The sequence below is a fragment of the Pteropus alecto genome, unplaced genomic scaffold (genome assembly GCF_000325575.1).
Source record: "Pteropus alecto unplaced genomic scaffold, ASM32557v1 scaffold52, whole genome shotgun sequence".
Taxonomy (NCBI): Eukaryota; Metazoa; Chordata; class Mammalia; order Chiroptera; family Pteropodidae; genus Pteropus; species Pteropus alecto.
In genome coordinates, this window is record NW_006433941.1 from 1608743 (window position 1) to 1618813 (window position 10071).

Sequence of the window (10071 nt, forward strand, 5' to 3'; positions counted from 1 at the left end):
TGAAGCAGCTTATTCGAAGACCCTAGTTCATCTGGTTCTAGAACCCACAGTCAGCTACTGTATTGCCCTGCCTGTTCAAAAGGATAGGGAAATTGGTTAGCTGAGAACGAATATTACTGGCTTTTTTTTTTGTATTCTACTGTATATTAAAAATTATATGTACTTATGAAACCTACAAATGATATGATTAACCCTTATTAACGTAATGTTATTTATAATGAGTCCTTCTTAGTACTACCAATTAACTTCTGGTAGTCCCTTTGTTGCCTTGGCAATGAAACAGTGAGGGAAAAACCTGCTCAGGCACCTTGTTTGTGGCTTGTTCAATCCCCGAAACAGTTTTTCACCAGTTCATGGAAGTTCTACTTCAGCCTTACCCCTTTGTAACTTCCTTCTTTTGTCCTTGAAATGTATATAATCTGAGAAGTAAAACAAGGTTGTTTGGAGGAGCCACAAGTCCCAAAGTGAGGTTTTTCACACATTAGTTTTGTTTGAGAAGAGTCATAGGCCTTTTTCAGAATATCTATTTACAAATGTTTTTCAATAAAATATAGAAAGAAATAGAAAAATTGCTATGTACTTATAAAAATTCAAACCATAAAAATCACTTACTATCCCTCCATCTTTACTGCTATTTTTTGTATATACATATATATGTGAAGTATGTATACAATTCTTTAAAAGAGTGACTATTCCCTAAAATTGCTCTATTAAATATTTACTTTCACTCAATAAAATATCATGAATATCTTTAATAACAATAGAATCATTTTCAACGATTGCTTAGAATTCTACATTCTGTGGTTGTACTTAACCATTTCTTTGGTGGTGAACTTTTGGTGGTTTCTAACATTTCCTAGCATAAAAAAATGCTGTGATGGATATGCCTATGCATATATGTTGCATAGTTTCCAATGATCTCTTTAAGGTAAATTCTTCAACATGGAATTTCTGATTAAAAGATGTAAACACATAAAAATGCTTGGTCTATATAGTGAATCTTCCCTCCACTTGTCCCCTCACTCCCAAGAATATATGATATTATTATAGTATATGAGATTATATATTATTATCTCATATCTGTACCAACACTGGAGGTCACCACTCATTTAAATCTTCACCATTTTGATAAATTCAAAATGACACATGTTCACCTATTGTTAGCCTCATCCACATGGAAAGATTTCAGAAGCACCAGCCAAAAGGAAAAGGCTGGATAGATGAAAGTGTCCTTCCTTTTTGAAGATCCCAAATCTCATTCTTTTCTGGCCTTCGTAATGATCAGATCCCAAGAGACTGATGCTCCCCAACTAAAATGCACAGGGTGGGCTGAAAGAAATAAGAGAACGTTTATTATTAATTGTCAGTAAAGACTACAACTGTCACACAGCTCGGAAACCCAAGTGTGAATAAAACCAGCACATTTGGTCTCAGAATGCTCTGTGTGCACTGAATGTTCATTGCAAAGCTCTCTATTGGTTTTGTGTGATAAAGCACTGTCAAAGGGAACAGAAAAACATGAAATCCATATTGTCAGCACCTTCTCTTTATGTAAGCTGACTACGCAGGGGTCAAAATGTTATTTAATGAACATGGAATCAGAACAAAGACAAAGAGAATATTTAACAGCACAAGGGATGCCAGTGGGTTTGGTTTGCCAGAAAGAACAACACTTAAAGTCTGTTGGTGTAACCTCCCATCTTCAGCTCCATCCTAAGAACAGCTCTACCACTGAAATGAAGGATAATTGCAGAAGATGGTTACTCTGGGCAGCATTTGGACGGTACTGCCAACATGACTTCTCAATCACTCTTTTCTGTTCTTTCATAACTGACAACCCCTTCTTATAAACACATTTTTTTCTTTTCTCTATGCTGACCTATTGAGTGAGTGGGTTGTTGTGAAGTTTTGCTGGCCATCCTGTCCCCTTCAGATGACCTTACATTGCTATCATCTAACTCACCAAGTGTTTATTTTTATTCATCTTTTTTCATCCAGCAAATATAAATGGGTGAGGTCAGAAAATGATATGTTTGCTGTATTAATCAGGACTTTAGTTACCAGTGACAAAACCCTGGCTTGACTTAGTTTACAGAAAAGCAGGAATATTTATTGGCTTAAAAATCAAAACCAAGGGAATGATGTAGATTGAGTTGGACTTGTGGACAACTGGAATCAGCGATACTAATACCATCCATTGGTCATCTGACTCATTGTTTCAAAAGGACATGTAACTGTATTAGCTTTATTCGTTCCCACTGCCTGCCGGGGAGTGAGGATGTGAATATATGTGTGTCGGAGAGGAGAGGATGGTATGTAGATGTGGCTGAGAGAAGTTCCAGACTGAAGACCTTCATGACATAAACAGAGATCAAAGATTGTCCCTGCCAGTTCCATTAAAATAAAATTCTTGAGAAGAGTCTGACTCACCCAGCTTGGGTCCCATGACCAAGCCGTGTGAGCGTTGGTAACACATTTCCAGTAGAGTTTGGTTACTCTGCTGTGCAGCCAAAAACGGTACTTGTCCACTATGTTTACCTGTCATTGATCGATTGTGGGGTGGAACATTTTTTAATGCCTTTATTTAGTTTGTTTCTTGTGTCTTTTTTATTCAGATATTTTGCTCTTTTTGAAAATGTATGTTTTTTTCATAGCTAGGCTTTTAAACTAGACATACACTAGCTTCTTCACTGTGTCTGACCACACAGCTTCGGTACAGTGACATATTTGTAAACCAATGCACTAAAACAAGGCATCTAGCTATTTGTCCGTCTCAAGGGAATTCATATGTGACACACTAGGAGATTATTCTGAAGGTCTTGAGGAGCAGCATTGGTGAGATCTCATCACCATCTCTGCTGGTGTTTTCTAGCTAAGGGCAAAGAGTAAATCACAATTGTCTAAGCAACAGACTAGAAAAGATGCCCTGAACTATATACACGTAGGCTTACCAGCAAGGGACTTCTCAGCCTTTTCAAAGAAGAAAATTAAGATAACGTGGTAGGAGAGGATAAATGATAATTTTCCTCCATGAATCTTAGATAAAACTGGAAAGAGAGACAGGCTTTTGAGATTGCCTGTTGCAATGCTCAGGGATGTATTTATTATATGGTGTCTAAGGATCCTGTTGCCACCAATTACTAGTAACACAATTTTTAAGAAATTAATTTTTAAAGCCTCAGTCTCCTCATCTGAAAAATGATGACAAACATAATCAGCTTAGTAGGCGATACAAAGTATATATTCATTTAATATTGGACAGTAGTATTTTTTTTCTTGCTATTAGTTGTTGTCATTTGAAGAGGGTTAAGATTTCAGTCTGGATGCTCAAAATATTTATAGCAACAAAAATTCTTTGGGAAATCATCTGCCTTATACCACACTGTCTTTTATCAGAATGGAATCATAAAATTTCAAAGTGCTGCATGGGGAGACAAGGGACTCAATGATCACACTAGTTTGGAAAACACCTATCAGAGTTAAAACAGGTTTTTCAAAGCTTTTACTCTGCTAATATGTGTGTAATTGTCACAAAACAGCCACAGCGATATTTTTGAATCAGAAATTGTACCATGTCCCTTTTCGACTTAAAACTTTGCAATGGCTTCCATTTCACTTGGGATCAAATCTGAATCTTCTACTCTGACCTCTACTGCCCTATGTAATTGGTCCCTCAGCCTCTACACCCTCACTCTGTGCTCCTCTCTCCCATGCTCACTAATCTCTTACCACCTACATTTTGATCCTTGAACAGGTCAAATCTTTTTCCGTCTTTAGGATTTTGTATTTCCTCTGCGTTCTCTATGGGGCACTTTCCCTCACTCTTCTCCCATGGCAGGTACATCCTCATTCTTTAGTCCCCAAGAGTTCACTCCCTGACCACCCCATCTGAAAGAGCCCCTCCCCACCATCTAGTTTATTTCCCTCAAGTGAGCTCTTGGTTCACACAGTACAAATGGGGACTCATCTGAGCACATTAGTAAAAGGTGAAAGATTTATACGATCTAAAGAGAAACCAGAGTATTGAGCGCATTAGTAAGGGTAGAAATTTTGGCTTTTTTTTTTTTTTTTTTCCAGATTTGCCTCTATTCTCTATTGTCAAAGACAACTGGTCTTTATTCATCAAGCTGATGATTCCTTTGTGTTTTCAACTGTAACTTTATGCAGTTTAGAACTAACTGGAGTGGAAATATATATATGAAGCCAGCATGAATATTTACAACAAAGCAAGAGAATTGTGTCAAACCAACCAGTCACTTGATCTCTATTGCATCAAATGGCTTGCTTTACCAATTACCTACCTCCCACCCCCAAATTCATTAAATGGCACCACTATATCAATTGATGAGATTTGGAATTTAAGGACATCTGTTTTCCCCTTGAATTGGGGAGTTGGAATGGGATGAGCTGACTGATTGTTGGCGTTGTGTAGACCTGTAATAACACCTTCATTTGAAAGTCCTTGAAAGTACTTTCACCAGCTATTTAAATATACTTTAGCCCACAAATCAACAAGCTGCTGCCAACTATATGGGAGTCTCTGGGGGCATTACAGAGGCACATGCTCCTGGTCATCCATTCAGATGTTTCTATATTCTTTGGAGGAACAGGCGAGATATTGAGGTGTTGGAACTTTAACCTTCCAAGAGCCCATCCTTGATTTTGCAGATGGAATTGCTGAAGCCCAGAGATGTACAGAATAGGAAGGGTGAGGGAATATGATGTTAGAGCTGTTGAAACCCAGACCTCTTGATTTTTTGTCTGGAGAACTTTCTACTACAATGCAAAATTACAATACCAGAAATAAAGAACACTTAGTGCAACAATGGGGCACTGTCACAGGGCATACTTCATAAATTGCCAAGCAAGAGGCACAGGGAATGAGGGCCAGGCAACTGAAAGGTGGGTGAGCTACCATAGCTGGCAGCAGACAGGTGGCATAGAGAGGCCAGAAAGGTGGTCTCAAATCAGAGCTGCAATAAGAAGCTGGGGCAGGTGGTACTGGTAGGAGGTTTCAGGGTCTTGAAGAATAAAGGGAAAAGTGGATGTTTTCCTGACACTCACTGATCCAACATTGCTTCCTCTAAGATCTCTACCTGCTCTTTATCTCAAGTCCCTCTAATGGCTTCTTGATTCTTGTTCAGTATTTTTTAGTCTTTGTAATACAATCTGTAGCTAATGCATCGATGGTCATTAGTGTCTAAATCCCCAGTTCATGCCCATCAAGCCATACTCCTCAGCATGGCTTTGGAAGCTCTGTTATTGTGAATAATTTCACACTTTCATCATTTCCTGTCTGATCCTTCCTTGATTTTTCCTGCTGTTCCATCTTTATTTTAATAGATGACTTTAGCACTTGCTGCCATTGCCAGATGTTCAAATCTCCAATTGTTGGGCGACTCTGCTCTAAATTATCTATGTTTCTTACACTGGGTTGGCCTCCCTGTGTAGGAGCAATTGCCTTAACAGTGCATTAGACAAGGCATGTCTCTGCTCTCCAGTTAATACAGTGGCCTCTATCATCTGAATGTTTATGTCGCCTCAAATTTCATATGTTGAAATCCTAGTCTCCAACGTGATAGTATTAGGCCATGGAGTTTTGGGGAGGTGCTTAGATCATGAGGATAGAGGCCTCATGAATTAATTTAGTGTCCTTATAGAGGAGATTACACAGAGCTCCTAGCCCCTTTCCACCATATAAGGATGCAACAAGAAGTCTGCATCCAGGAAGAGGACATTCTTCCAACCATGCTGGCACTCTGATCTTGGAATTTCAGTCACCAAAAACTGTGAGTGATAAACTTCTGTTGTTTCTAAGCTACTCAGTCTAAGGTATTTTGTTATAGTAGTCTGAGCTGACTCAGATAGCTTCTATCTGGTTTCGTCATTTGAGATGCCCCCTGGTTCCTGGAGGCATTAAGTTTCTAAGCCCTAGTGTGGAGGCATGTGTTTAAATACTCTTATTTAGCTGTGGCACATAAAATTTACCATTGTAACCATTTCTAAGTATAGAATTCGGTGACATTATTACATTCAAATTATTGTTTAACCATTACCACCATCCATTTCCAGAACTTTTCATCTTCCCAACTGAAACTCTGTCTCTATTAAAAGAGTAACTCCCCACCCTCTGCTCCCCCAGCTTCTGACAACCATCATTCTGCTTTCCGTCTTTATGGATTTGACCATCCTAGGGATATCATGTAAGTGAATCGTACGATATTTAACCTTTTGTGGCTAGCTTTTTTCACTTAGCATAATATCCTCAAAATTCATCCATGTCGTAGCATGTGTCACAATTTCCTACCTTTTTATGGCAGAATGATATTTCATTGTATGTGAGTACCACATTTTGTGTATCCATTTATATGTCAATGAACACCTGGCTTTCTTCCTCCTTTTGGCTGTTATGAATAATGTTACTATGAACATGAGTGTACAAATATCTGTTTGAGTCTCTGCTTTCAATTCTTTTGGGTATATGCCCTTAAATATTCTCTCGCACAGGAGAGACTCAAAGTCATATTGATCCTCCCTCCTGATCCACAAGCTAGAGATGGAAGAGGCTCATGTTGGGATAGATAACCCTACAGGGTTTACATGAATGTTTAGGATTGATATGGTGTTTGTTTTCGCCCTTGTAGGTACAGGAAACAGAACGACCTTTTCCCCTAATAACTCTCAAGGGCGCACACTGTTAGAGTCTGCAGGGCAGAAATGGGAACTTTGGGCTGAATGTTATGTCTGACCTCTGCCACCTCCCCCTTAAATGGTTGTAAAAGTGGAGGAGTGTGTGAGTAAGAGATTATTGTTACCTTAATTATTTTTGAGTCTTGAGAAATTAATCAGTGTCCCAGTGATTGTTTACATTAGATCGTACAAGAACCGATCTCAGCATAGCCAATTCGTCCAGCTGTTCACAGATGTTGAAAGAAGCCATCATTAAAATCTAGGAAGCTCATGAAGATTGGAGCTGAGGGTATTTTCCTAATGATGTGTAACTAGTCAAAAATGAGCTATTTGGATTCTACCCCAAATTTAGTTTAATCTATGACCTTTACTTGCTCAGAAAGAAGGGAGTTCAAAAATATACTGTGGCTACTGAACCCCTTTGAAAAAAATGGTTTTCTTTTTGGATGAAATGAAGTCTTCCATCATTTGAAAAATACGGCCACAATACAAAGGCCTGGATTTTAGGAAAATTGTTTTATTTAGCATCACGAATAGCATCAAATTGTTTTATGAAAATAAGACATGGAAAATTTGTCCTCAAGTTTATTTTTATTGATTCGCAGGTTTGTTTATATTAACAATTTCACATTATTTATGAAAAAAGGGTTTGCTACACACTGTTAACAGACTAGCCACAGTGAGATTTTATTCACTTGACTATCCATTCAGCTAATATTTCTTGAAAACCTATGAGCTAAGTGTCTCAGTTGAGCTCACTTCAAAGCAGAACCTGAGGAAAAGATGTAGGTACAGGTGGTTTGTTTGTGAGATAACCTAGGAAGTGGGCATGAGGAAGGGGGACAGTGCTATAGGGAAGAAAAGAGAGTCAACGAAGTACGTGTTAATGAGTGTAGCTCAGCCCTGCTGTGGATACCTGAGAAACCAGGTTTAACATCTCAGAATTGTCCATGTACAGGGTGGGAGCATTTTTTCTTGTCCCTGGGGGCATTTGTTTGTCTGCATACCTCTAGCAAACTCTTGAATAGAAAGAAGCTGATACATGAGGTGGGGGAGCTCTCGGCTTGCAGAAACCTGTGTACTCAAAGGAGTCTTAGTTGATATGGAGCTGAGGCCCAGCCATTGACATTGTCTGCTATACTACTCTGGGACAGTGCTGGGGATGTAATGATGCACAAAACAGACACCTTTCTTCTCATTTATGAGGGAAGACAGACTTTTTAAAAAGAAACTCACAAACACTGGTTATAATTGTGACTAATGCCATACAGGGTAAGTCCAGGGTAAGTGCATAATGGGGAGCCTGATCTCATCTGGGAATTAGGTTTATTTTAAATTCCAAATAAATGGAGTCAGTAAGATTCATCGAGTATTTATTTATATGCTATAAGAAACGTGTTAAATTTGGTGTTGTGACTAATTCTTATGAATTTTTGTAATTATCCAAAGAGCTACCAGAGTGTAAGGATATCAGGTAGAAAACTAATTTTGAAAACTTTTGGAGGTTCTGGCAACTTGATTGTGGCTAGATTGTTCTGATTGAATTAACTGAGCAGTTATGAAAGAATGATTTGCACATGGATATATTTAAAAATATTTATTTTCTAATTATAAGAATGACACGATATAGGTTTATTAGAGAAAACAAGAAAAAATATATAATATATAGTATATAATATATACCATACAATATACATTTTATATGATATATTATAATTAATAAATATTATACATACTATATATACATAGTGAATATATAAAAATATAATCATGGCAGAGAAAAATGCATTAAGGGTAATTTCCTTTCTGTCTGTTTTATTCACATGCATTTGGTAAGGCTTTGATGGTCATGAGTTTAATAATCAGTTTCCCTTATCCTTGGATAATCCTGAAAATCCATGAATTATAAAACTTCAGAGATGCAGACTTGAATCATATACAAAATGAGTGAGTGAATCTAGCTAGCTAATTAATGAGCAGGCTCATTTTATGGGAAAAGTTCTATTCTCTGGAGGCAGTGTAAATTTGGTGGTATACAAAATTTCCAGGCCTCCTGTCTTTTGTGAATATCATAGATATTGTCTGTGAACGTCAAGATCATGTATGTATGTTGTGGGCATGTGCGCATATGTGTATGTTACATTTCCCATATTTTTGGTAGAAATTACACCAAATATGTGATAATTTTTGAGCATTACAATTTTTTCATCATGATAATTTTAATGTCTGAATGATATTCTATAGTATGAATATGTCATAATTTGCTTTTATGTCTAATTCTATTACTGAAATGTAAATTGCTTCCAGTTTTGTGTTATTATAATTAAAATGGCAGTGTATAGTTCAGCATTAACGTGTGTCTGAATTTTTGAAAATTTCCTGGTGTAGATTTCTAAAATTGCAATTTCTGGGTCAAAGAGAAGAAATAAATATTTCTAAGGCTTTTAATAAATGTTGTAAAATTACTTTCCAAAAAAATTGAATTATGGATATAAATTTTTAGAAGATTACTCAAACTCTTGAATTATATTGATTAATGTTTTGTCAAGATAATCAATCTGGTTATGTATTCAGAGCTTTTAGATGCTTTATTTTCATTATAAAAGTAATAAGAATTCATTAAATGATACTGGGAAAGGAGGCTAAAAACTTCACCAAGGTTTTTTATATAGATTTAACTAAAATATGTAATGTTAAAGTATCTCTTTTTTCTCCTTTTTTTTCTGGTAAGTCACAATTTTTTTTAGATCACCAACACGTAAGCCTTACTTATGAATCTGTATAAGAAGACATGTACATATGTGCATATGTGTGGGCATATGAGCAACCAGTGCAAAGCTGGACATTTCCTCCATTTTTTATCTTCCGCCATTGGTATATTTTTTCTTTGATTTGTTTTTTAAACCAGAAATTTAGAGGTGATTTCTGAATGACCATTTTATATCTTCACTGAGCTAATTTTTGAAGGCCTAATATACCACTCAAAGCATGAATGCCTTAGAGAGGAATTTGTTTTTATTTCCTAAAAGAGGTTTTCAGACTGTTTTTAAAACTCCAAAAAAGACGATTTTAGTGTGAGAATTTGTGTTTCCTCAAAAAACGATTCTCTTTCATGAGATTAAAGACTGTCTATTGATAATACAATCTTGAGAACTTGGTGTCTTTGGTAGCAATTTCTCTTATTCTCCATAGGAGGAAGAACAGGAAGCCTTGAACCCCTGTGCTCTTTCTCATTTATTTACTCAGTTCTGTCAGGTTGACCTTTGGAATCAGTGTGTCGATTAGGTCAAACGGTTGACCAATGCAAGTTAAACAAGTTACTGCTTAAAAAAAACATAAAAGCAGCCTTTTGCTTTTTAATCACTAAATTGACCAAATGAA